Source organism: Hylobates moloch, unplaced genomic scaffold (assembly GCF_009828535.3).
Source record: "Hylobates moloch isolate HMO894 unplaced genomic scaffold, HMol_V3 SCAFFOLD_9, whole genome shotgun sequence".
NCBI lineage: Eukaryota > Metazoa > Chordata > Mammalia > Primates > Hylobatidae > Hylobates > Hylobates moloch.
In genome coordinates, this window is record NW_026652284.1 from 2,637,048 (window position 1) to 2,662,703 (window position 25,656).

General features: G+C 56.6%; 1 protein-coding gene across 1 annotated transcript in view; it reads left to right on the forward strand.

Moving 5' to 3' along the window:
* PRDM16 (PR/SET domain 16) overlaps positions 1-25,656 on the forward strand; it is a 238,905-nt gene that overhangs the window by 65,560 nt on the left and 147,689 nt on the right. The gene's annotated exons all lie outside the window — the stretch shown is intronic.

The window sequence follows — 25,656 nt, forward strand, 5'->3', positions numbered from 1 at the left end:
TAATCTTCAGGTGGGTGCAATATTGAGTTAATTAAATTGTGCCGCACTATTAGGAGAGAAAAATACATCAGGTCTGAGCCCTGGTTAGCCTCTTCTGCTTTAAATACGAACACACACCTCAGCAAAGTCTGCGGTAATTGGTTTGGGCGGGTAGTTCTCTCTTCCACACGGCCACACCGCCTCCCTCCTAAGATACCTGCCAAACCTCGTTACCACGATTCTCATCACCTGGGCTTATGCATGCTAGTGAGCAGGGTGGCGGGCTTCCCCTCCAGTGTAAAAGAGGGCAACTCTCCTGGGTGCTGGGACTCTTTGGGACCCTTCCCGAGGCCTGGCTCTTCGCTTCTGTGGCATCATGCTGTGGCCCCTTCTTCCCGATCCCTGTCTCCCTGCAGCTGAGGTGCCCAACGGCCTGAGCACACTTCCCTCTCGTGGTGCAGGTTGAGGGCTCCCGGCTCTGAGTGCCGGGCTCTGAGGTCCTGCCATGCCCAGCGGTGTCCCTGTGCGGGCAATGGGGGCTGGGCTCTGCAGCTGCTCCTCTGCATAACGGTGTCTAGGCCGGGCCCCAGGCGGGCCCTGAATCCCTCAAATAGAGGGAGGATCTTCCCTGGCTTCTAGGGGCCCAGTTCTGCTCTAGAGCCAGAAGAGGCTCTGGGGAGAGTGAGGGCCTCATGTGCCCAGTGGGGGCTGCAGTGGAGGTCCCGGAGGCCTATCTGGCTGGTGAAAATTTTGCACAGGAGGTGGGCCCCTCGTGGAAGGTGGTATCTCCCCACCTTATCTAAGAAGCCACCTGCTGTTACAGAAAGCGCCTGCCCTGGGGGTGGGGCTGGTGGGCGGCAGGGTGGGGCAGCCAGGTCCCGGGAGAAGGTTGCAGATCCACCAGCATCCCGGGCTCATGTTCCATGAGCCTACTTCTCTGGTGGGGGCACTGGCTTCCTGGGGCCGACTGTGATCCCACAGGTGCGTAGACCGTGGGGGTCCCAGCTGGGGCCACTGAGCAGCAGTACCGAGCCTCCCCCTCCTGCCTCACTGCCACAGCAGGTTCCAGGCTGGCCATGAGATGGTATGTGTTCAGCCTTGTGCTGAGGGGTGGAGGCAGGAAGGAGGGTCATGCAGGAAAGAAGGAGAAAGGCAAGGGTGTGTGCTCATGGAGACGTGGCATTCCCCCTCCCTGGCTCCAACACTGGGCTGTCCTCTACCAAACACCAGCCACGTGTGCAGGAATCCCTCGAGCCCGCGCGCTGCTGCTGCACTTGTCACCCTCGCTTACAGGATGCTCGCCAGGCGCCACACACTCTACAGCCTCCACGATTCTCCTGCATGTGTCCCCACACTAGCCATCCAGGTAGTATCACCCCCACCAGGCCACGTCAGAAAATAAGGCACCACACTCTTAAATGCAGGAGACGGTTTCCAAATGCCAGCCTGCAGACCGCACAGTGGGGTCCTGAGGGTCGCGTGCAGCACACAGCCTCCCAGATGGCTCTCAGCACGAAGCCAGGGCTGTCCCCCAACGCTTCAGGAGCCCAGCCCATGATGGCAATGAGCTGTCAACACAGTTGGGCTCAGAGAGAGGCAAAACAGATGGGGCGGAGTCCTGGGAGGAGGTGTGGTGTTCAGCTGTGGCTACAGTGGCATGGGGAGGGGGCGGGAGACACAAGCCATCCCGTAACTCTGTGGCTCGAAACAACACACGGTGCCCCTCCTTATCATGTTCGACTTAGCTGCTGTGGGCAGGCAGCAGGGCTTGGTCCACCCTGGCGGTTGGGCCCAGTTTGTCCTGACTGCCTGCCCCCCTTGGACACCAGAGCTATCTGGGGGCGTGAAATATTCTTGGTGGCAGCAGAAGAGGACAGCAGACACACATAGTCCTCATCCTCCTTAGGCCTTGACTCAGAATGAACCCATCGTCACTTGTGCCCAAAGCCAATCCCGTGTCCACACCAACACCCGCAGCCAATCCCGTGGCCACACCAACACCCGCAGCCAATCCCGTGGCCACACCAACACCCGCAGCCAATCCCGTGGCCACACCAACACCCGCAGCCAATCCCGTGGCCACACCAACACCCGTAGCCAACCCCATGGCCGCACCGACACCCGCAGGCAACCCCGTGGCCGCACCGACACCCGCAGCCAACCCCGTGGCCGCGCCGACACCCGCAGCCGACCCCGTGGCCACACCAACAGTATGGGGGTGGAATGAGCTCCGCCTTTCAGGGGAGGGACATGATTACATGGCAGAGAGCAGGTATGTGACACAGTGACAGCGCCTCACCTGGGACTGGGACTGGAGAACAGCTCAGGCCGCCCCTTGCTTTCGCTGATGCTGAGTAACTGGTAGTGAGGTTAACCAGGAGGGACGAGGAGAAGAGACATCCGGATAAGAGAAGATAAACCAGCCTGACCCAACCAGTCTGAGCAGGCTGCATGCTCCATGCCTCCAACCCCATGGCACTCTGGACAAAGCAACACTGTAGAAGGACCAAAATCATCAGGGGCTGCTGCGGGCTAGGGGGCAGAATGAGTGGGCAGGGCATGGGCTCAGGGCAGGGGCAGGGCTCTGTGTGGCACTCCCAGGGTGGGTCCGTGCCCCCTTCTACATTCATGCGTGATCATGACACCTCGGGTCAGCTGTGGACTTCCGTTAATAATAACAGGCCGATATTCGTTCATCTGTTGTAACAAGAGTATCACACCAACATAGGTGTTCATCACGGGGGAATTGCGGGGAGACAGGGAGAGAATGAGTCAAGAGGAACAATGTACTGTCCACCTGTTTTCCTATGCACCTGTCATTGCTCTAAAAAATAAAGTCTTCAGTCGGGCGCGGTGGCTCACGCCTGTAATCCCAGCACTTTGGGAGGCCGAGGTAGGCGGATCACGAGGTCAGGAGATCAAGACCATCCTGGCTTACACGGTGAAACCCCGTCTCTACTAAAAATACAAAAATTAGCCGGGCGTGGTGGCGGGTGCCTGTAGTCCCAGCTACTTGGGAGGCTGAGGCAGGAGAATGGCATGAACCCAGGAGGCAGAGCTTGCAGTGAACCGAGATTGCACCACTGCACTCCAGCCTGGGCGACAGAGTGAGACTCCATCTCAAAATAAATAAATAAATAAAGTCTTCATTAAAAAAGAGTTTTTAGAAGTGGCACATCGTATGCAAATGTGCACACGCATAAGGACACGCATGTCTGAAAAGGCTGATTGGAAATAGTTTTGAATGATAATATGCTTTATTGGTGAGATAATGGATGGCTTTTTTAAATGAACACTGATAGGGGGTGTTTTACTTGTTAATACGTTAAGTGAAGCACGTAGGGCTGTGCTGGCCTGCAGCAAACACTCAGTAAGTGGCAAAGGTAGTCAGTGAACATTGGTAGTACCTGGCAGGCCATGGAGGGCTCTTCTAGTTGGTTGGATTCTAAAATCCTGTAGTCCAGGGTTGCGGGTCATCCCTTCATGTGTGTGGGTGCCATTGGCACAGCTGATGCCAGTTTCTGGCTCTCTGCCTTCCAGGAACGAGGTAGGATGAGACTCTCTGCCCACCTGGGGTTGGGTGGAGCATCAGGCCAGTGAGTATGAGGGAGGGCACTGCTGCTCTAGGCTGGGCACCAGCCGCTGGTGTGGTCCCTCCAGAGTTCTCTGCTCTCCAACACTGCAACCAGAGAGTCCCAGAGAGCTCCTCAAGTTTTTACCACAAGCAGAGGTGCCCTGCCAAGTCACACTGGGCTTAGGAAAAAAATAAAAGTCACATGTTTATTTAGGAAAAATAAGACTTTGTTATTTGGTTAAGACACTGAGTTTTAGAGGCTGTTTGTTACATTGGCATAACCTTGCTCACCCTGACTGATCTGCTTAGTGAGTTCCTTGTGTCTGATTCAATTCTACTTTTCAAAACATCCCTCATTCATTCATCCATTCACTCACTCATTCATTCAACAAATACTCCTGCCTTGGGGTCTTGCCGGCTGGCATTTGAAGACCCTTCTCCATTTAATAGTGCTGCCAGGATACAACCAACGACACATTGAAGCCCGCACAATCGGAGGGCTGATTCACTGTGATGCCATTTTATATAAGAGACTTGAGCATCCATGGATTTGGGTACCCACGGCAGGAGGAGGTGAGTGAGAACCGGTGTCCCCACCACAGGGAGGGCTGTGTCTGTGAAGCACCTACTGTGGGTGGGGAGCTGTCCTGGGTGCTGGAGACATGAGGTTGGATTCCACCAACCTCACCAGACTCCTCCTGGAGTCTGAATTCTTCTGGGACCTCAGTTCCCTGCAACAAGAACCTCTTAGGCCTTTGCTTTTGGTGCCCCAGTTCCCTGGGGACCTCCAGCTGTGAGGATCCAAATCAGATCATCACAGACCTTGGAGGGGTGGGGAAGGCAAGCGTCTACCGTCCTGCTGCACTGAGATGCCCCTGTCCTGCTGCGGGGGGCTTGGCTGCATCCCTGTACTTTGCAGATTCTGAGGAGTCACTTTCTCAGAGCTATTCCTCTTCTCATCTGTTATCTACGGGGGGGATATTGTGAGGATAACAGATTGAGTTTGGCCAGAAAGAGTGGGATTCTTAATGTAACAGATTCTGTGTGAGTGTACCGTTTTCTTATTTAGTAATATTTCCCTCTTTGAATAATACTCTCTTTCAGCGTTGGCTTCTTTTTATGCTAACGGGATTCATTACTCCACCTGACACCCACTTCCATCAGCCAGGGCTGCGCTGGGAAACTGTTTCTTCTTGCCCAGTTAACAAGATGTTTCTCCAGTATAGTGTTGATAAATTAAGTAATAAAAAGCAAGACGTATTATTTTATGTTGGAACCTCGCCTCTGTTATTTCTGAGCAATGGCCAAGACTCAGATTATTAGCCACAGAAATGTTTGCATTGCCTGGGATGGAAAATTATCACATAAAAAGAGTCTGGTCTGGTGTTCATCACAGATCAGCTGAGAGGAAGCGGAGACATTTAGAGAAAAAAGCACCCACTGTAGCCGGCTCACACACACCGGGTTAGAGGGGAAGGGGCGAGCGCGCGGCGGCGTCTGCTGGGGAACGGGCTCCCTGCTCGAGCCAGGCCAGGGCTTTCTTCTTGCCTCCCAAACCTGAGGCTCTGGGTTACCAAGGCCCCGAAAGGGCAGATAATTATCGGAAGAGAATCTGAAGCCTGGGCACCCCAGAGAGCTGCAAAAATAAAATGAGGAGGAGGACTTTTGAATAGATTTCCTCCCTTTGTATTTCTGTTTTGGACGAGAAATGCAGAGGCGGGAGCAAAAGGGAACTGGCAAGGTGGAGAAAGCAGCAAATTAGACCGGAAGGAAGGCCTGGATTGGCGGGCACCCTGGGTCGGTGGGGAGCTGCAGGGATGAGCAGTACCTCCGTCCCAGCCCTTCTGCCCACGCACAGCCCTTCAGCAGTTCACACCGGCCAAAGGGGAGGCTTGAGTCACCCTCAGCTTACCCACAAGGAGGGTCCAGGCAGGCGCTGGAAGCAGAAGATCCCAGGGATTCCCTCCAGGGGCTGCAGCTGGGGCTGGGGAGACATCGCCTGGGCCTCGTTCACCATGATGACTGTGCATGGGCGTGGCAGCACCCTCTGTGTGCAAAGTCAGGCTGCTAGGGTGTGGCAGCACCCTCTGTGTGTAAAGTCAGGCCATGTTGGGCTCAGGCCTGGGTGGTAGAGACCACCCCTTGCAGCTCGCCAAGGGATGATCTTAGGGCACAACTGGTGAGTTCTGGGGGCCACACAGCGGCCTTGTGAGGCAGCTGCCTTTCTTCCCCTCCACATAATCATGAGAAAACTGCATTCAAACAGGTAAACTTACCACCCAAGGCCATATAGTCAGTAAGCAGCAAATCAGGCCCCCCAAGAAAGCCCTGAAACCCAGACCAACTAGTGAACAGGAGGCTGGGGCAAGAGGGGACCCAGTGAAGTGTTTTGCAGCATAGCCTGCAGCCCCGCGTGCTCTGGGCTGTCCAGGTTTGTGAGGTTGGAAAGAGTGTGGTCCCCACAACCAGCCCCAAGCAAGGGATTTCTGCGTGAGCCACCTCCATGGGCCTGGGATGCGCCTCCCCACTGGACCTGGGATGCGCCTCCCCACTGGACCTGGGATACGCCTCCCCTCTCCATGGTCAGGTCTGGTCCCAGCTGTCCCTCCCTCGTTAGTGCAGGAGGTGTCGTCTGTGTGTCCCTCATCCAGGCTTCCTTACAGGGCGCCCAGCATCTTCCATTACTAAGCTGTGGCCCTCAGACTCTCCCCATAGTATCCTCCAAGCCCCCTGCACTTCTTTGGGCCCCTGGTTTTCCAGCATCACACACCCTTCACACCTCCCCACACAACTCCAGGGAAGACTTGCATCTCCCCTGCGGTGCACCCCTCAGAGACCCCCTTCTGAAACCCCACTCTCAAAGAGAAACTCTTTGCTTTTCAAACAGCTTTGGTTGTGTGAACCCAAGCAAGTACCCGCACCCTGGCCTAGCAGGGAGCACTCCTGATTGTCTGGATTCCTGTGGTTCTCGGGGGCCAGGCCCCAAGCACAGCTCCACAGGCCTTTGGGGTTTTACTCAGCTCTAACCCCACAGGCTGCCTCTCTGCTAAGCCTCTTCTGAGCTGCTCCAGAGCCCCCATGAGGGTCTGTCCACAAGCACTTTCTGTGGCCTGGGAGACTTGGTGGTGAAAAGAACTTCCTGGAAGGCAAAGGGCTCTGTAAGAAAGCTCCTTTATCCTACTGACACCTTAATTTCTTCATCTGTAAAGTGGAAATAATAACTTTTGCCTCAGAGTTATGGTGGTGACTATACAAGTTGTGGTGTGTAAAGCAAACTTAAAATAGCACCTGGCACATGCTTGAGACTCAGAGGGAGATCAAGATTTGTGTGATGACGCTGATGATGAAGTGATAATGAAGATGAAGATGATGGTGACCATGGTGGTAGTGATTATGTTAATGATGAAGGAAATGATGATCATAGCTTTGATTATGATGGTGTTGATGATGATGATGGTGATGGTGGTGGTGATGATGGTGATGACAGTGATGGTGATGGTGGTGATGATGGTGATGGTGATGATGATGGTGATGGTGATGATAATGATAGTGGTGATGATGATGGTGATGGTGGTGATGATGGTGATAATTATGGTGATGATGGTGATGGTGATGATAGTGATAGTGGTGGTGGCGATGGTGATGGTGAAGGTGGTGGTGGTGGTGATGGTGAAGATGGTGATGGTGATGATAGTGATAGTGGTGGTGGTGGGATGGTGGTGATGGTGGTGATGGTGGATAGTGATGATGTTGGTGATGGTGGTGATGGTGATGATGATGATGGCAGTGATTCAAGTGATGAGGAAGATGATGATTTAGGTGATGAGGGAGATGATGACGATGGCAATGATAGTGCTGATGATGTTGATACCATTGATGATGACGATGATGATGAGCTTCAAGGTCCCATCTAGACACAGTCATTACATGGGAGAACCAAAGAGCCCAGGAGAGGGCAGACATCAAGGGACCGGAAGACCCCAGAAGCTTCAGTTCTGGCTCCATCATCAACCAGCGTGACCTGGGACAAGTTACTTAACCTCTCAGGGCCTTGTTTTCTGACTTGGCAACAGAGGGTAGACACTGTGTTCCCCACTCAAGTTCCTGGGCTGGGGAGGACCCCGGGAGATAAGGCATGGAGCAGTGCTCAGGAGAGTCCTTCACAAACATGAGGCATTAACAAGAAAAAAAAAAACAAAAACAGGAAGAGGTGGAAAGAAAACTCTTGAATGTCCGTCATGCCCTGGTCCTCTTAGGTGACCTCTCACACAGAGAAGCGGGCCTTGGGGAGTGAATAAGAAATACAGGACTTCCTGCGAGATAGCAAGTGAATTGTGAGCCGCGAATTACTTTTTTCCTTTGAAAAATGATGTAGCCGGGTCAAAATATTTTTGCATTTCAAACACTTGAGTTCCTTTGTCCTTGGGGCGAGATGACTTGGTTTCCATGCAGCCTCACAATGCATGGAAACATCTTTTAACTGCCAGACGGGGCTTCTGATAAGCCCGCCAATTCATAGTGTGCGTTTGGAGAGCTGGAGACGGGGTGAGAAAGCCGAGGCCTTTGCAAAGTCTATTTACACAGTGGCGAGAGTCCCTTTCACCCTCTCCAGCAAACAGGCCCTGGAGCACAGGCATTGAACCCAGGGGGCCGGGTAGATGACCTGTACACACGGCATTGCCCACTAGCCCACCCACACACCAGACCCACCTAACTGGGTTCCCGGGGGAGATCTGCCCAGATACTCCTGGAGCCAGACCCCCAGGGACCTCCTCCACTCCTCCTGTGTCAGGGCAGCCTGCCTCCTGAAAGAACTGGCGTTCAGCCTGCCCCACCCTCCGTCCTGGTCCCCACCCTCCATCCTGGCTCCGTTCAGAAACATGCCCCAGGGACCAGGTTTGCTCAGTTGATGGGGTGTCTGGCCTGCAGCCTGCTCAGCTCCTGGTCCCATGGGCCATGAGGTAATAGGAAGAGAAAGGAAAGAGCTGTCATCCTACCCCCCACCCTGTCTCCTTTCCTTTTCTAAGCCACCGGCTCTGCTGCCCTTGGAGCTGAATGGAAGCTTCCAGTACAGGCACTTTCAGAGGGAAGGACTGAAAACTCAGTCGGCTTGTTTATTTGACTAATGTGCCCTCAGGTACTTATGCTTTTAGCAAGCAGTACCCATTTTACAGGTAAAGAAATTGAGCACAGAGAGGTTTGGTAATCTGCCCAAGATCACACAGCAGTGAGGGGCATTGAACCCAGGTGCTCTGGCTCTGTGTGCTAAGCACAGACATGAGGCTCCTGTTTGATCCATTAACGTGCATTTGTGACCCAGTTGCGTCCCTGGACTCTGAAGACCAAGGGCTCCCTCCTTCCCCCAGGGACTCCACATTATTCTGGTAACATGGGAATCCGAGGGACAGCCCCACACCTGTGAGTCACCAGGAGTCCATCTGAAGGCAAAGCCAGCCAGCGGGAAAAACTCAACCAGATGGAGCAGGAGTCTTGCCCTGGGGCCCCCAAGGAACTGGCTTCATCAAAGAGCCTGGGATCCACAGTGTCACCCTTGGCGGGAGGCGTGGTTGGCCAGAGCCCCTCCCTCTGTGTCCCCCATCTCCTCCTGGTTGAAGGCTATTCCTGGCCACTTCTCTCCTCAAAACCAGATGATGAAGTTGGAGGGATGGGGTCTTTGCTGAGGGGTTGTGGGGAAGGGGTGCAGCTTGAAAAGAACCCACAGAGAAAAATCCCACAGGACACACATGTGCTCTTTAGTGGGTGAAGCAGTTCAGTGACGATGACAGCAGTAATGACAACACACAGAAAACATGAGGGTGTGCAGGCATGGGGTCCCAGGGATGACACCTGCGGGGTGCTGCCGCGATGGTGCTGGGAGGTACGGGGTGCAGTAATGACAACACACAGACAACACGAGGGTGTGCAGGCATGGGGTCCCAGGGATGACACCTGTGGGGTGCTGCCGCGGCGGTGCTGGGAGGTACGGGGTGCAGTAATGACAACACACAGACAACACGAGGGTGTGCAGGCATGGGGTCCCAGGGACAACACCTGCGGGGTGCTGCCACGGCGGTGCTGGGAGATGCAGGGTGACAGCCAAGCACTGGATCTTTGAGAGTGAGTGATCGTGCCTCCGGCAGGGCCATAGAGAGGGTCTGTTTCAGATGGAGGTGCCCTAGCGGCTGGGGCATCGTGGGGGCACCAGCTCCTCCGGGCATGCAGCCTCTGGTGGGTGATGGCTCAGTGTGCACCCCAGGGGCTCCACAGACCCTGCAGCCTGCGTGGCAGCCCCTCCCACCCCGCACAGGTCTCAGGCACCAGCAGCCTCTTCCATTTCTCTCCTCAGTTGCTCTGAGTGCCCGGGGATGGGAAAGGCTGGCCTGAGAGCACGACGAGCTGAGGCTGAGCGCCGGGACACTGACTGTGTCTAAGGGTCTCCCTGCCCCACCCGACTTTGTCGAAGGCCTCACCGCCAGGTGCAGAAATATCAGGTGTAGACCAGAATTCCGGGGCTATCCCAAGTAGAGCGTGCCGCTCTCTCGTGGGGCCCCCCGCAGGCCCGCTCTAGATGGGACCACCTGTTGGTGGTGGGAACCCTGGGGGGCCTAACCCTGTCTAGTGGTCCCTGGGCATCTGTCCTGGCGGCCACTCACCGGGATCCCACTCACAGAGATCCCAGAAGAGCCCAGCCTGAATGCAGCCAACAGTGGCACAGGCTGCCAGAGTCCCTGCGCTCTTCCATCCCATGGGGGAGCTTGCCCCAAGGCACGCGGCCCGTCTGTCCGGCCACAGCTCTCTGCTAGCTCCTGCCCATGCTGCCCTGCAGATGCCAGACCTGACTGGGCTCCTCCAGGCCCTCACAGCCCTGACCACAGCTCCAGGCAGGCTGCCTGGATGGCAAGATGGATACCAAAGGAGGTGTCTCATCTAATAATTGGAACGTGAAACCAGGAGAAGCCTTTGCCACCCGTTAGAAAAGCGACCCCTGGGCAGATGGCGCAGGTGGGGGTATGGCAGCACCATTCACTCGTTCCTTTGTTTCTGTGGTTGCTGGGTCCTTCAGTTGACGCCTCTCAGAGCCTCCTGCATGGGCACTCGCCCTCTCTCTTTGTGACCCCCACTTCATCCAAGGGTTCCAGGGCTCAGGGAGGGGCAGGACTTTGTCCAAAGCTACTGTGCAGCTGAGCAGATCCTGGCCGTCTCCTCCTGCAAGCTTAGGGAGCATAGGTCTCCGAGGCCAAGGCTGTGAACAGTCAGGCCCTTCCCCAGAGCCCACCATCCCCTGGAAGAAGCGAATAAAAAGTAGAGAAATAGCAATGACGTGAGCAGTTACAATAACAGGTGCTATGGAGTCTGAAAATGGGGTGCTGTGTGACCCGGGGCCTCTCTATGGAGGGGCCTTAAGGGAGTCCCTGAGGCTGAGCCAGAACAGGATATGGAGCAGAGCTGAGCCTTCCAGGTGGAGGGAGCAGCATATCCAAGGACCCTGGGCCAGAAGGGAGGCAGGGGAGGGGCGTGGAGGGGCAGGACCCTGGGCCAGGAGGGGAGGAAAGGAGAGAGGCATAGAGGGGCATCCGAGGACCCTAGGCCAGGAGGAGAGGAAAGGGGAGAGGTGTAGAGGGGCATCCGAGGACCCTAGGCCAGGAGGAGAGGAAAGAGGAGGGGCGTGGAGGGGCATCTGAGGACCCCGGGCCAGGAGGGAGGCAGGGGAGGGGCATGGAGGGGGCTTGCAGGTCCCATGCAGGTGAGTCCCTGGGGTGCTGACGGCAGGGGGCTGCAGAGAGCCAAGGGCAGAGGGGCTTGGACAAGGATGGAACAGAAGATGACAAACAGACGTATTTGGTACATCTCAGAAGGAGAAGGCTCAGGCTGTGGAAATAGGGTCCAAGGACATGGGAATGGGCTCATTGGCAGGGGTGGGAAGCCCAGAAACCCAGGGCAGGGGACTGGGCAGCGGGGAGATGGAAATGGAGACGGTGGATATCAGAGAAGGGGGCAGGCAGACAGATGCAGATTTCTGAGCACAGAGAAACCTGAGCTGAGCCACTGAGTCCCCCAGCCCCTCTCTGACCCAGGGCCCAGGAGGGAGCAGAGACCAGCAGGGAGGCAGGAAGCAGCCCTGGAATCCCTGGTACTACCTACTGAGGCCAAGGGGAGTGGGCTGTTAGGACTGGGACTGAGGGTGGTGGACAGGGATGAGACAGGAGCAGGGCTCTGGGTCCGGAGAAATTGCAACCATGGCTTGACAAAAGCTTGTCCCTTACGGTTAGGACAGAAGCCTCAGGGTGCAGGGGGAGTGGACAGGAATGCAGGTGTGGGTGGGAAGGGGCTGAAAATGGATAGGAGCTAGAGGGCTAAGCTGCTGGGCACAGCTCATGGGGAGGCCTGACGGGCCTGAGGCTGATGATGTGGGGGGCCTAGTAGGGGCTGAGATCCTGTCCCAGTAGGGAGTTAGGGAGGGACTTGGAGGCTTCCCGTGGGAAGGTGAGTTGCCCTGCCTGCTTTTCGCTGCCAGGAGGAGGCAGATGCAGGGATGTATGACTCAAGGTACCCATCTGAGGTTCGTGGGAAGAGGAGAAGGGGTCGTCCTGGTGGGAGAGGGAGAAGCAGACCGCAGAGGCCCCTCTTGGGTCTGGGAGCTCCTAAAATTGCAGCCAAGACCAGCCCTCTTGCCCCAGGGCTGCCTGGGTTTGTCCTGGGAAGGTGAGGATTGGAGCTGACTGTGGTTAATCAGGAGGTCACAGTGAGCCCCAGTCAGACAGGCATTATCCAGCTGGCACCTCACGCTCTGTCCTCACTGCCCAGACCCTGGGAGCCCCCAGACCCTGCCTCAGTGGGTCGTGCCCAGGTCCTTCGCTGTCTATGATCCCTTTACTGTCGTGCAGTGCTCCCCAGGGCTCCGCACTGCTCCCCAGGGTTCCTTGGTGCGTGTCTCATAAAACCCAGGAGGGCGAGGCCAGGCCCAGCCCCCACCTCGAGGGGCGCCCTCCAGCCTAGCGACGCCACCTGGCCCCTCTTTCCATTAAGTCCCCATCGTCTTGAGTCCATGCAGGGCGGTGTGTGGCCGGTCACTTAGTCAGCAAGAACCCCGTGAGCTGCAGTCATCATAAATGCATATTTAATAACTATTTTCTTCCTGGGGAAAATGTGCTGCTTCAGAAGTTCAGAAATGGGCTTCGCTCTTCAGCTGGTAATGAGAAGTTAATAAAAGTGGGATTTTGTGCAACGCTGGCCCTCTGACATCTTAATCTTTATTAAAGAGACGTAAACTTCCACGGAACGAGCGGGCCTGCCTGGCACAGCCGGACGCCAGGAGAGCTGGGCAGGGGTGGCCCAAGGCCGGCCGAGCACCCCTAATCCACCAGAGAACAATGTGCGCCGGAACCTTTTCGTCCTGAGAGCCCCTTGCGCTTACCTCAGCGGACACGAATTAATTCTGTCCCCCCGAGAGCCCCAGAGAGGCCGGCGAGGACCGAACGGTTCACATTTGCAAAGATCTTAATCAGTGAGCTGCGTTGGGCATTGCTGCTCCGCTTCTCCAACGAGGAGAGGGCCCCAGGGGCAGGAGCCACTCCCGGGATCTCAGACCCGCTTGTCTCACAGGCGGGAGGCATGGGCCTGCACCCTGCGCCTCTCCCACGCTCCAGCAGACCACGGTGGGGCATGCATTTTTTTATTATTATTTATTTATTTTTTGAGATGGAGTCTTGCTCTTGTTGCCCAGGCTGGAGTGCAACGGCGCGATCTCAGCTCACTGCAGCCTCTGCCTCCCAGGGTCAAACAATTCTCTTGCCTCAGCCTCCTGAGTAGCTGGGATTACAGGCATGCGCCACCACACCCGGCTAATATTTTTGTATTTTTAGTAGAGACCGGGTTTTGCCAGGGTGTCCAGGCTGCTCTCGAACTCCTGACCTCAGGTGATCCATCTGCCTCGACTTCCGAAAGTGCTGGGATTACGGGTGTGAGCCACCACGCCCGGCCACGTGCATTTTAGAGCCATCTCCTTTTCTTTCTTTTCTTAAATCAGTGTTAAATGTACAAAACATTCAACTAATTATTCTAAAATGGACAGTCAGCAGTATCTAGTACATTCGGTATTTTGCAGCCGCCTCTGTCTAGTTCTGGAACATCTTTGTTTGTCCTGAAGGAGAGACCCTGTACCCGTGAGCAGCCACTCCCATCCCCTCTCTTCCAGCCCTAGGCAACCAGAAGTCTGTCTTCTCTCTTTCTGGATCTGCTGTTCTGGACGTTTCATCTCATGGAGTCATGCAGTGTGTGGCTTTGATGGCTAAAATGTTCACTGAACACGATGTTTTCCATGTTTATCCACGTTGTAGCTCGTGTCGGAGCTCCGTGCCTTTTTCTGGCTGAGTACTATTCCCCTGTGTGGAGGGGCCACACCTTTTCTATCCGCTCATCCCTGACCAGAGGATGTGAGGCTTGTTTGCATCTGTGGGTGTTGTGAAACGTGTTGCTCTGGGTATGTGTGTACAGGGATGGATTCCCGTGGGGAGCGGCCTGGGTCTGGGATGGCTGGGTCACAGTAACGCTATGTCTGACTTTTTGGGGAACCTCCAGACTGTTTACCACAGTGGCTATACCATTTCACATCCCGGGGTGCCTGTGTTCTTTTGACTCAGAGCTGCTCAGAAACAAGGAGCGGCCTCACAGAGCGGCTGAAGGGGCGGCCCCTCCAGCACCACGGTGAGTCCAGCCCCTGCCCCTCCTTCTGAAAGTTGAGCAGAGTGTCAGCCCCTCCCTCAGTGAGCCACTTCTCCATCCCCAGCCGCTGCGGGTCCACAGTGGGTGTCGGTGGCGGCATTGACTACCCGGGGCCACAGGAAGCCTCCCTGGTTCACAGGACACAGGTCCATGACGTGGATCCTAAGCCAAGTCAGAAGTGGATTCCAAGCCAGGATGGAGGTGGAAACCCTGAGGAGTCCACACTGTTGTTTTGGCTTTGTTGTGACAGGGGGTGGATCTGCCTGCTGTTCGCAAGCAACACGGGTGCAAACCAGCCGACCTGGGTGCTGACCGCGGGGGCCTGCGGACCATGGCTCCCCGGCCCTCAAACCATGACCCCCGAATCTAACAGGGTGTCCGTTTGCACACCCGTGGGAGCGTACTGTGAGCAGGCGCTAGAGTCCGGCTGGCCCACTGGCCCCAAGGGAAGGGCCCGATGCTCCTGCCGCGGTTCCAGGCCCCCGCCACTTGGCGCGCATCAGACCGGGCGCGCGTGAAAGTGTGTTTGTCATCCGCTAATCCACGGGGGAAGGAGAAGGGCAGAGTCTTTGTCAGTCTCCGAGCAATTAGGATAATTAAAAAAGAAGGCTTATTGGGTAAACATGCTCTAGGATTGTGACCCCTTAATTAATGGACTACGGGGAGAAATTACAGCAGTGGCAGGATAATTAACACGTGCACTTTGCAGAGCCGCTGGACCAGGGTGTTGGAGGACGGGATGGCCAGGCTGGTGCAGGGCGGCTGGGGAGGGCAGACAGGCCCTGTGAGGGGCAAGGCTCATGGGCAACAGTCGGCAGCCTGGCAGGCCCTGGCAACCTGGGGCAGGTCAAGGAAGCCTTCACCCTCATTCCTATAGCCAGCTTTAAAAAATCCATCACTCTCAGCAGAAAGCACAGCTGCCCCTGCAGCACCCCTTCCCCAGCTGTCTGCCTTAGCAGGGGCGCAAGGGTGTGGGAACCCCAGAGTTCCCTGAAGAAGGGCTTCTCACCCCTAACCCCAGCCTCAGAGTCCACTGGGGGTCACTAGAATATTCTAATATTCCTGGTATATTCGAGGAGGGCAGCAGTGAGCCATGACCTGGTCCAGGGGCTCCCAGCCTGCCCCCCCGGATGCCTTAGGGTGAGGGGCAGCGTCAGAGGCTTCCCCGTGCTGCGCCAAGCCAACTTCAGCTGCTGTATTTTCATTTCGCTTTACTTGAGGTGGCCCCATGACCTGGGGGTCCTTCCAAAGGTTCCCACCCCCAAGGGAGCCTGTCCAGGCCCCCAGATCCTCGATAGGCACTGCAGAGGCAGTGAGTCTTAGAGACAGGTGTCTCGGGCTTGTTTCTTGCTCCCAAGTAGGGAACAGAAGACTGGTGGGTGGGCTTTGGGATGGGCTTTAGAAGGTGGCTCCAGGCCAGAGAGCAGTGGCCATGGCCACTGGGCTTCTCAGGGCCGAGGCCGGTTTAGTCCCAAGGAGCAGGCAGTGGCTGGGGTACCAGATGGACAGCTGGGAGGAGGAGGACAGTCCCGGAGGAGGACAGTTGGGAGGACAGTCCCAGAGGAGGACAGTTGGGAGGACAGTCCCAGAGGAGGACAGTTGGGAGGACAGTCCCGGAGGAGGACAGTTGGGAGGACAGTCAGGAGGAGGACAGTCCCGGAGGAGGACAGTTGGGAGGACAGTCCCGGAGGAGGACAGTCAGGAGGAGGACAGTCCCGGAGGAGGACAGTCAGGAGGAGGACAGTCCCGGAGGAGGACAGTTGGGAGGACAGTCCCGGAGGAGGACAGTTGGGAGGACAGTCAGGAGGAGGACAGTCCCGGAGGAGGACAGTTGGGAGGACAGTCCCGGAGGAGGACAGTCAGGAGGAGGACAGTCCCGGAGGAGCACAGTCAGGAGGAGGACAGTCCCGGAGGAGCACAGTCCCAGAGGAGGACAGTCCCGGAGGAGGACAGTCCCGGAGGAGGACAGTTGGGAGGACAGTCCCAGAGGAGGACAGTTGGGAGGAGCACAGTCCCGGAGGAGCACAGTCAGGAGGAGGACAGTCCTGGGCAGTTGGTGAGGACAGTTCCAGGGGAGGACAGTTCCGGAGGAGGACAGTCCCGGAGGAGGACAGTTGGGAGGAGGGCAGTTCCAGAGGAGCAGTCCCAGAGGAGCACAGTGTGGGCCCTGCTTGCTGAGTCTGCCAGGGCCTCCCAGAGGCAGACCTTGGTGTCTGCCACGCTCCTCCCAGCCCTGGCTGTGGCCTGCCTGCCCCGCCACGTGCATGCAGGGGATATGGGGTGGGAGGAAGTGCTGGAGATTTCCAAGGGCAGAGACTGGACATTCACGCCAGTGTGGGGCCCTGGACGTCTCCAGGTCGGAATGAAAGCCCCAGTCCTCTTATACAGATATCCCTCGAGGAAGGAAGGAAGCATTTCCGCCGATCAAGGAGGCTACTTCCCACAGCTAAACAGAGCCTGGCTCTGCAAGGTGTCTAAGAGCCCTGGAGTCAGAGTGAGGCTTCCTGAAAGACCCTTTTCTTCCTAGCAGAGCCCCCCCGGGTCTCCCACAGTGGGGAACAGTGACTAAGGGAAGTTTGGGTTGAATAATTCACTCTTAAGCCACTCCCAGCCAAATCCAAAACATAAAATGGTAGCCCTTAGGCGATCAACCCAGCGAGAACCCAAGGCAGTTGTCCTGCAGCGAGCATGGAAATTCTGACCCTGCGAGCTGCCCTTGGGGGTGAACCCATCTAGAACCTGTTCTGTGAGCTGGACACTGAGGCCAGGCAGAGGGACTGTCCGGGTAGTCCAAGGGCCCTGGCAGAGAACCAAGGGCTTGCATTTCTCAGCTTTGGCTCGGGGCAAGCCCAGGCTGCCTGGTGATGTCAGCTGGTGGGCGCACCTGGTGGCAGGAAAAGCTCCTGCATCAGAGGCCGGAGATGATCCTGGCATCACCTTGGCTGGCACGGGACCATCTCTGACCCCCAGCATGGAAAGCAGCAGCAGGACGCAGAGTCCTGGGCACAGGGCTCCCTTCTCTCTTCTGCCCTCATGTGGGAATGTCTCCCCATTACCACCTGCACACACCACCCTCACCGCCTGTCTTGCAGGTAGGATAAGGTGCCTGATCGCAAGACCGCACATTGCCCTGGGACGCACAGAATGAGACAGCTTCTCCCAGCCCTGAAAGCACCTGTCAGCTGTCTACCAGGGGCTGCCTGGGTTGGGACACGGTGCCCACATGGGTGTCAGGAGGACAAGAACTTCCAGTGCTTGCAGACGCTTCCAGAGATGGCTGGTGGCCAGGCAGTGCTCAAACCCCAGGGAATCTGGCTCACAGTTTCCTCCAGGGCAAATTGGCGAGGCCCAGGGGCTCTCAGACCAGACCCTGCTCATCCCGCATCTGCAGCACTCCGAGGGGGCAGGTGCATGGTGAGAAGGTGGCAACAGAGTTGGCTGTAGTCGGGCACTTTAAGGCCCATCTAGGGAGGTAGGGGCTCTGTAGGGAGCTCTGTAGGTTCCCATGGTCTCTGAGGCCAAGGCTGGATGTGTTTTTCATTTGCAGCTCTCAGGGCACAGAGAAATCCATACCCCGGCCCACAGGCACGCACTGGACTCTATCCTGGGCATGGCGGCCAGAGTCATGCAGCCTCTGCTGTGGGGCTCCTTCCAGGACCTCGGGGAGGCTCACACTGGGGGCTCAGGAAACACCCGCCTCCTGGGGCTCCGTTCCCCAAAGGGACATCCCGCCAGTGAGCCTGGGGATGTTCATGCTCCACCCCAGCTCCCGTGTGCAGGTCCCCGGGTAACCTGTGTGTTGGCTGCATTGCCTCAGTTCCACATTCATTCAGGAAGATTCGAAAGTTCCCCATGGGATGCCCATGAGCCCCACCACCACTCGGAGCTGTGCCTGAACGTGGGGTTGGGGGCCAGCCTTCCAGGCCTGGAACAAGGTGGGCAAGGCCGAGCCCATCTCTGGAGTTGCCCTGTGCCCGCACAGGGAGGGCTGGCTCCTCTCCTCCCTGTGCCGGTGAAGGGGACACAGAGGCCTGGTGACTTCATGGCTCTGCCACTCCCCAGCCTGGGCTCTGAGGGCCGGACCACTCTGAGTCTCGAGTCTTGTGTCTGCCAAATGGTGGGGACCTGGTCATGGAACTGTCCTGGGGGGCTCACCTGAGGCTGCAGTTACGCTAGTGCTGCGGTCGAGAGGGCAGTCAGAGTCTGCATGCGAGAGGATGTGCGTTCAGAACCAGAAGCTGGTGCAGAAAGCAGAGAGAGGAAGAAAGGCCCAGAAACAGGGAGGAGTCCAGGGGCAGTGGGGATCAGGGGCAGGGATGAGGTGGGCACCATGGCAGAGCAGGTTTTTACCCAGCTCTTAACCATCCCCCAATGCTGGTTTCTTTGTTGGGTATGGGGAGGCTGCCTCCCCAGGGCACCAACCTTGGATCACCACCCCAGTGCCCAGAAGAAAGCCTGTTCTGCAATTCGAGGTGCCTTCTGGGAAGGAGTGGGGAGCAGCAGTGACACTTCCACATCTCTTATGATCCTACCTATGGTGCCCTTGGCATACTCTGATCTGTGTGTGGAGGAGGTGCACATATGAGAGTGCATACACATGTGTGCGTGTGTGGGGGTAGGTGCGAGTGAATGTGTGTGTGTGCACATGCATGTATGAGCTGCATATGTAAGGGTACATATCCATGTGTGTACATGGATGGGTGCATGGGGGCTGCATATATAAGGGTACATACCCATGTGTGCACGTGTGGGTAGGTGTGTGTGCATGTATGGGCAAGTAAGCATGTGTGTGTGCATGCATGTGTGTGTATGGCCTGTATCTATGAGGGTACATTCCTCTGTGTGTGTGTGTGTACGTGTGGCAGGTGCATGTGCATGGGTGAGCATGTAAGTGCGTGTGTGCATGGATAGGTGCATGGGGGCTGCATATATAAGGGTACATGCCTTTGTGTGCATAGCGTGTGGCTAAGTGCATAGGCATGTAAGTCTGTGTGTGTGTGTGTGTGTGTGCGTGTGTGTGTATGGGCTGCTTATATGGGGATGCCAGCCTACGTGTGGGTAGGTGCGTGTGCACGTGTGGCATGTAAGTGTTGCGTGCGTGTGTCCCAGGCACTGCTCTCTCACCGTGGACTTGGTACGGGGAGATAAAAAAAAAAAAAAGAAAAAAAGCCACTGAAAGGGAACCAGCCGCTTCCATCTCTGATGAGTGAATTAGGATCTAAATTTTTAACTAATTGAGTACATTAAATAGAAAGTCCCTAAGAAAGAAGGGAGGAAAAGACGAATACAAGACACTTTTCAAAGCTTCTTTAATAAAAAGTGTATTTGGGATTTGACCATAATGGCTATCCTCGCTTGCCAAAACCTGACGCCCTGGCAGGTAACTTTCATCAGGCATCTCTGAAATGGTACCTAAATGAATTAGCAATAAAATGGACTTAGGCCGAGCAGTGGGGGCCTCCATTAATCTCGGGTTAATCACTAAAGAGGTGCCATTCACTTTTCTTAAGAAGTCACATTTCTCTCCCCTTGCTGGCGACCAGATTTCATAAAGTAACATATTTCTAATGAAAGGTCTCTGCTTGAATTAAACCCTGAAGGTTTATGCAGATTTTGCGTTTGATTACTGCTGGCATGGGCTCTTAGCCGGCTGCGGAAGGAAGGTCCGTTCTGAAAGGGCCCCAGCGTGCAGTTCATAATATTCTTTGAAATAAAATAGTGCACTTGTGCTTAGTGGCTTTAATCAGCCCTGACTTTTGATAGTCAAACAATAGCTAATTACAGTAGCACCTGCCTTCCAGGCTCTGTCATGTCGGCTCCTGCCGGAGCAAGGCCTTGTCTGTGAGCTGCGTGATTATTACAGACTCTGTCTGCACAAAGTCGCTGGAGCTGACACCCAGCAAGTTTGGTAGCCATTAGGGAAGGTTTATTTTGCTGCTGCATGGCTGGCTTTTCCATTACATTCTTCTCCTTTGTATGTTTGGGGGCAGTGGTGTCGAGGGCATGGAGGCATGAGGAGGCATGTTAGGGTGTGGGTCCCGGGTCCTGAGACAGCCGGCTTTGGACACATGGCATCTGCTCAAGGCGTTCTTGCTTTGGGGATGCAGGATGCACAGATACACTGGGAATTCGCTGGCTTTGCTCGAGATTTGAGAAGGGTGTTGTGAATGCTTGCCATGTACAGACAGCAAGGTTGGACTCTGAGCATCCCCCAGCCCAGCATGAGCACGGATCTGGCTGGCTCCCAGGTGCGCCTGGCAGAGCTGTTCTGGACGCTTAGGTGAAATGTGCCGCCGTGCACCGGGAGCAGGAGGCGGGCCCAGAGGAAGTCATAAATTACTATCTCATCATATAAGTCTTTCTTTTCGCATTAATTTTGCCTGGTAAATGAACCCGAGTTTGCCAGAATCCAGCCAAGTGAGTAACATCGGCCTGTCAGCCATGGGCTTGACAGACTTTGTAACAAGTTCCCGGAAATGATCAACCGGATGTCAGGAATGAAGAAGTGGGGGCACCCCGTCCCACAGACACAGGCAAACCCCAGCCTTCTCTCCTTCCTGCCTGCCTGTCTCTCGCTGGCCCCTCTGCCCACCCCTACCCCTCTGCAGGACACCCCCAAGAAGAAAGGGTAAGGAGAAGGAGGGCCTGGGGGGCCTGGCTACCAGGACTTCCGGACAAACAGTTGTCAGGCACCCGACATGCCCCAAGGTGGGCGGGTCAGGACGGGTCACCCTGTCCTGGTGCAGGCAGCACTTCTTGGTGGGGGCAGTTTTGGGCACAGTGCTTGAACCAAATGCCAGAGCCGGTCCTGCCCAGTGCTCCAGTTCCCTCAAGAATGCCATCCGGTCCCCTCCAGGAGAGACCGAGCAGGGCTCAAAGGAACGCTCCTCCTGGACTTTAGGTGACCTTTTTCTGAGGGTGATGTGAGAACCACCAGTGAGAGCCAGTGGGGCGGGAGGGGAGTCGTTCCAAACTGGGGAGAGCCGTGCACATCCAGCCTGGAAGTTGGTGGCACCCAGCCAGGCCCTAGTCTCCTCTCATGGGGTCAGAGCCTTAAGATGCCCTCCCGAGCCATTCGCATTGCGGCCAAGACCACGTTTCCCTTTCTCTGTGACCCAACTGCGCCCTGTGGGTCCGTGCACTCCAGTACACGCGTGCCTGCTGCGGCCTCCCGGGTCTCTCTCACGCTGTGGGTGCCATTTCGCTCTGCCGGCTTTGGTCTCCGGACACCACGTCGTGTTGACAATTACCCACAGCCAGGACTTGCCAAAACCTGGAGTTGAAAAGGCTTCAAGGGGGGAAAAACCAACTGGAAAGCTGTTTTCTGTTAAGGCAGGTTTATTTTTCCTTGCAATTATGTCTGACTAAAATGTCCTTGTGCGGGAGTCACTTCCCAAGAGAGGTCTGATTCATCCTGCCCTGGGCAGCCCCCCCGCCCCCACCATCCTCACCAGGCCTGCCGTCGGGCCTGCAGTGGGAGCCCTGGTCTCAGCACCGCAGCCTCCAGCAGTGACCAGGCCTCATGGAGGCCTCTGTGGGTCCATTCCGGGATGGAAAGCAGCCCCTGAGCCTCTGGGAGCTCAGGAGGGGAACATGGACTCTGCTCACGCCCAGCCCTGAGCTGCCTCTGCTGTGGGAGCCTCTCATGCACATGAAGTCAGCTGCATGAAGACTGGCTGGCGACCCGGACCCGCCCGCAGGAAGGCCCCATGGCCCTAACTCTGCCGATGTCTGACCCCAAGCTGTCCCAGCCATGGCCTGCAGGAAGCCCAGGGTTCACATCCCAGGGAAGCTGCAGGGCCTTGGCAGCATGTTCAGCTCGTCGGCCCCAGCCAGCTCCAGGTGCCGTGAACAAAGCCAGCGAGGGGTGCCTGTGTCCCCATGGTTTCCCCTTTCTCCCTGGAGAACAGAGCCAGCCGCCCTGGAAATCACCCCTTTGCCCCATGTGACATCTCTCATTGCCTGGGCCGCCTCAGCCTGGACCCTGAGGCCAGACTAGTGATGGAAAGAGAGCGAGCCCTAAACGGGGCTGGGCTTGGTCAAGTTCAGCACTTCCTCCGCCATCTTCTCCCCATCCCCCATCACGACCCCTGACAGCCTCTGCCTCTCGTCCCTGCGGTGTTTGCCATCACCAATCAGTTTGATTGATCATCTCGGTGGCCACAGGTTGGTAATAAAGCTGGTTTCACAGCCTCTTGCATTTCCCCCAGGACCCCGTTGGCATGACAGGACTTGACACCAGCCATTCGTCACCTGCTGCCTGTGGTCACTGCACAATGACCAGCAGACAGACAAGAGCCAGGCCAGGAGGAGGCTTTGGGAGAGGCCAGGCCTGTGCTCAGGGCTGAGTGAGACTAACGGACGTGGCCGGCCCCATGCCTCTCTGTGCACGGCTGGATCTTCCAAACAGTTGAGTCCTGGCTGCTGCGCCACCCAGGGATGGCATCATCCGTCACACGCTTCACTCTTCCTGTGGCGCACTGGTATCCACCATGCCCATCTCAGAGGCCAGGAGGCACGTCAGCCAGGAAGGCTGCAAGGAACCCCCAAGCCGAGGCCACCAGGGCGCTTCCCTGCCATGGGGCACACTTGCTCAGGCCTCTCCTCACCACAGGGTCTCTGGGTGCCTCTGTTGAGACCAGATCCCAGTACAGGAAAGCCCCAGGCTGGTCCCGACCCTCTCCTTCTCTGGGAGGAAAAATGGGTTTATGTTGTGAATCTGCTGAAGCCCCTGGGATGTTGTCTAGGGACAGGGTCAGTGAAAATATCTCAAAGGTTGGGGACGGGGTACAACGAGGCATTGACCCCAGATGAATCCACAGAGCTCCCAGAGCAGGGGAAGTAGCCCTTGTTCACCCACATGCACACACATGCACACACGCATGTGCACACGTGCGCACACACACACACGCACACACACATGCACACACACATGCACACACACAAATGCATGCACAATTGTGAACATGAGCATATGCACATGCATACACGTGCACAGGCACATGTGCATAACCAGTGTGTAAACACACACAGGCACAAACATGAACACAGACCCACACACTCATGCACATGAGCACACGCACTTTTCCAACACCCTGAAGTCCGTGCATCTGGGAGCTCTAGATCAGCAATCATTGCTAGCAGGCCATGGGACCCTCTCATCTGAAAAGGAGGGAGGGCAGGGCAGGGGCCTGTAACTGCAAGAACTGTGTCTGGCGTCATTCCTAATTCAAGTCTGAGACAGTGTGAAGGCTTCTCCTCATTCCCGTGGCTATTTCCCCAATCCCACCCAGGTCCCTGAAGCCCTATCATAGCCTGGCCTTACCGTCCTCGCCTGGTTCTCCAGCCTCCCACCCTGCCTGGGGCAGAGAAGACCCCCTCGAGGCCATGCTGCTTCTCCTCCAACATCCCAAACCCTCCCCATGGGCCATCTCCCACATGGTGTGGATAAAGGGGCGTCTTTCCTAGGGACAGCCTGGCTGTGCCCCTGCAGCCACACCTAGCCCTAATACTGTCTAGGTGGCAAACAGGGAGCCGAATGAACCCCACTGCACAGGCAGGACCGCAGGGGCAGCCTGCAGAGTGTGGGAGGGGCCTGTGCGGAGTTCATATTCATGCAGGGTATTTCAGCAGCAGCACATTTGCTCACATCGGCAACCCCCTCTTCTAAGCACCCACCTAAAGCGTGATCACTAGCAAATGGAACATCCCTGTGCTGGGCACGAAACAGGCCCAGGAACCTCAGCCGCACCCGGCACCCTGCTGCCCGGTGGGGCCCGCAGTCAGCCAGGACACCTGGCAGCCACAAGGCTGCCCTCTCTGGAGCCAGCTAGGGTATTGTGATCTGAGGACCCTTAGAAAACTGGCCACCCGAGAACTTCTCCAGTGTGACTGCTGGCCTCTCTGGCAGATATGTCGAAACTCAGAAAACCTCTGCTGTTCAGACCACAGGGAACGTCAGAGGGGACGGGGCAGTGGAACAAAGCACAAAGCGTCCCTACGTCCTCTCGACGTGGCCCGGCTCCTGCAGACACTCAGCGAGCCGTGGCCTCTCCCATCCCCCACGCTTCCCTCCGGCCGGCCCTGGAGAGCCGTGGAGCCACACCGTGCCGAGAGCGGCATTGGCCGTGTGCTCCGTGTCTGTCATCGTCAGCCCTGTCCACCTTTGGGGCAGGGGCAGCTGGGCTGGCTCTAGTTTCTCTCCATGTCAACTTTGCGAAGGAAGGAGGTAGATGGGGAAGCTGCCACCAGTAGCCACGTAGGCAGCTGTGGCCCCGAATCCGGGGGTGCAGTTGGTCATCAGGAGCCTCGAAGCATCGCTCACCATGCCTGGAAAGACAAGCGGCCTCTCCTGCCCAGGCGCAGGCCCTTGGCTCAGCAGAAACCCTGCAGAAACTGGAGCAGGAGGCATCCCTGGGTCCGGCACAGCCTGCGGTCAGGCCGCCTCCACAGCGGGACGGGGTGGATGTGCTCCCCTCAGATATGAAATGCAGAGAGGAAGGGCAGGCCCTCACGGTGCCTCGGGGCAGCTGTGGTGAGCAGTGTCGGCCACTCCAGGTGAGGGACCAAGTGGCCACACTGGCCGCAGAGCTGCCCTGCCCGGCGGCCTCAGCCTGGGACGCCCTGCACGCCCGCCCCTGCCACCAGGCTGGCTTCCTTCTGAGCTGCCTCAGCCGGAGCCCCCTTGTGACTGGGCTCTCTATGGATGATAAAAGGAAAGACTTGAGCAAGAGGCTCTGAGGAAGGTGCCAGCCCCTCTCCAGGCTCCTGTGCCATATGCTGAGGACGGGCAGCCGTCAAGGAGAGTCTATGCTGCAGGAGGGCAGAGGGTCGGGGGAGTGGAGCTGAAGGGGATGGTGGAGGAAGGAAGACAGGAGAAAGGGGCCTCCACTGCCTCCTGCCCCTTCCCCCATTGCCTGAGGACCGGAGCCTACAGGGGGGGTGGGGACAGGGAAGTGGCCTCCAGAGCCAGCACATCCCTGAGCCAGTGTGGAGTGGACAGGCGGCCCCTCCTCCCGCCCCCTGGGCACCCACCAGCGATGTGGGTCCACACCATTCCCCATGACGTCAGCGGAGAAGCATGAGCTCGGTCAGGACAAAACCTCATGGAATCCTATGTCTTTTAAAAGAAATATTGATTTATTTTCCAATCATGATAATGCCGTACTTTTTTTGTAAAACAAGCAGGGTGAAAAAAAAACATTTAAATAAGAAAGTCAGAATTATCCATGAGTCCTCTATTGCTGTGTGGAAGCCAGTTATGGCCAGAGAGAGACATTCAGCGCCCACTGCATGGGTAGGGGGTGGCTGTCCCGAGCTGGTCACCAGCTTAGTGCCAAGTCTGTGGCTTGTTGAAGCTGACTCTGTGTGTTCGTGTGCTG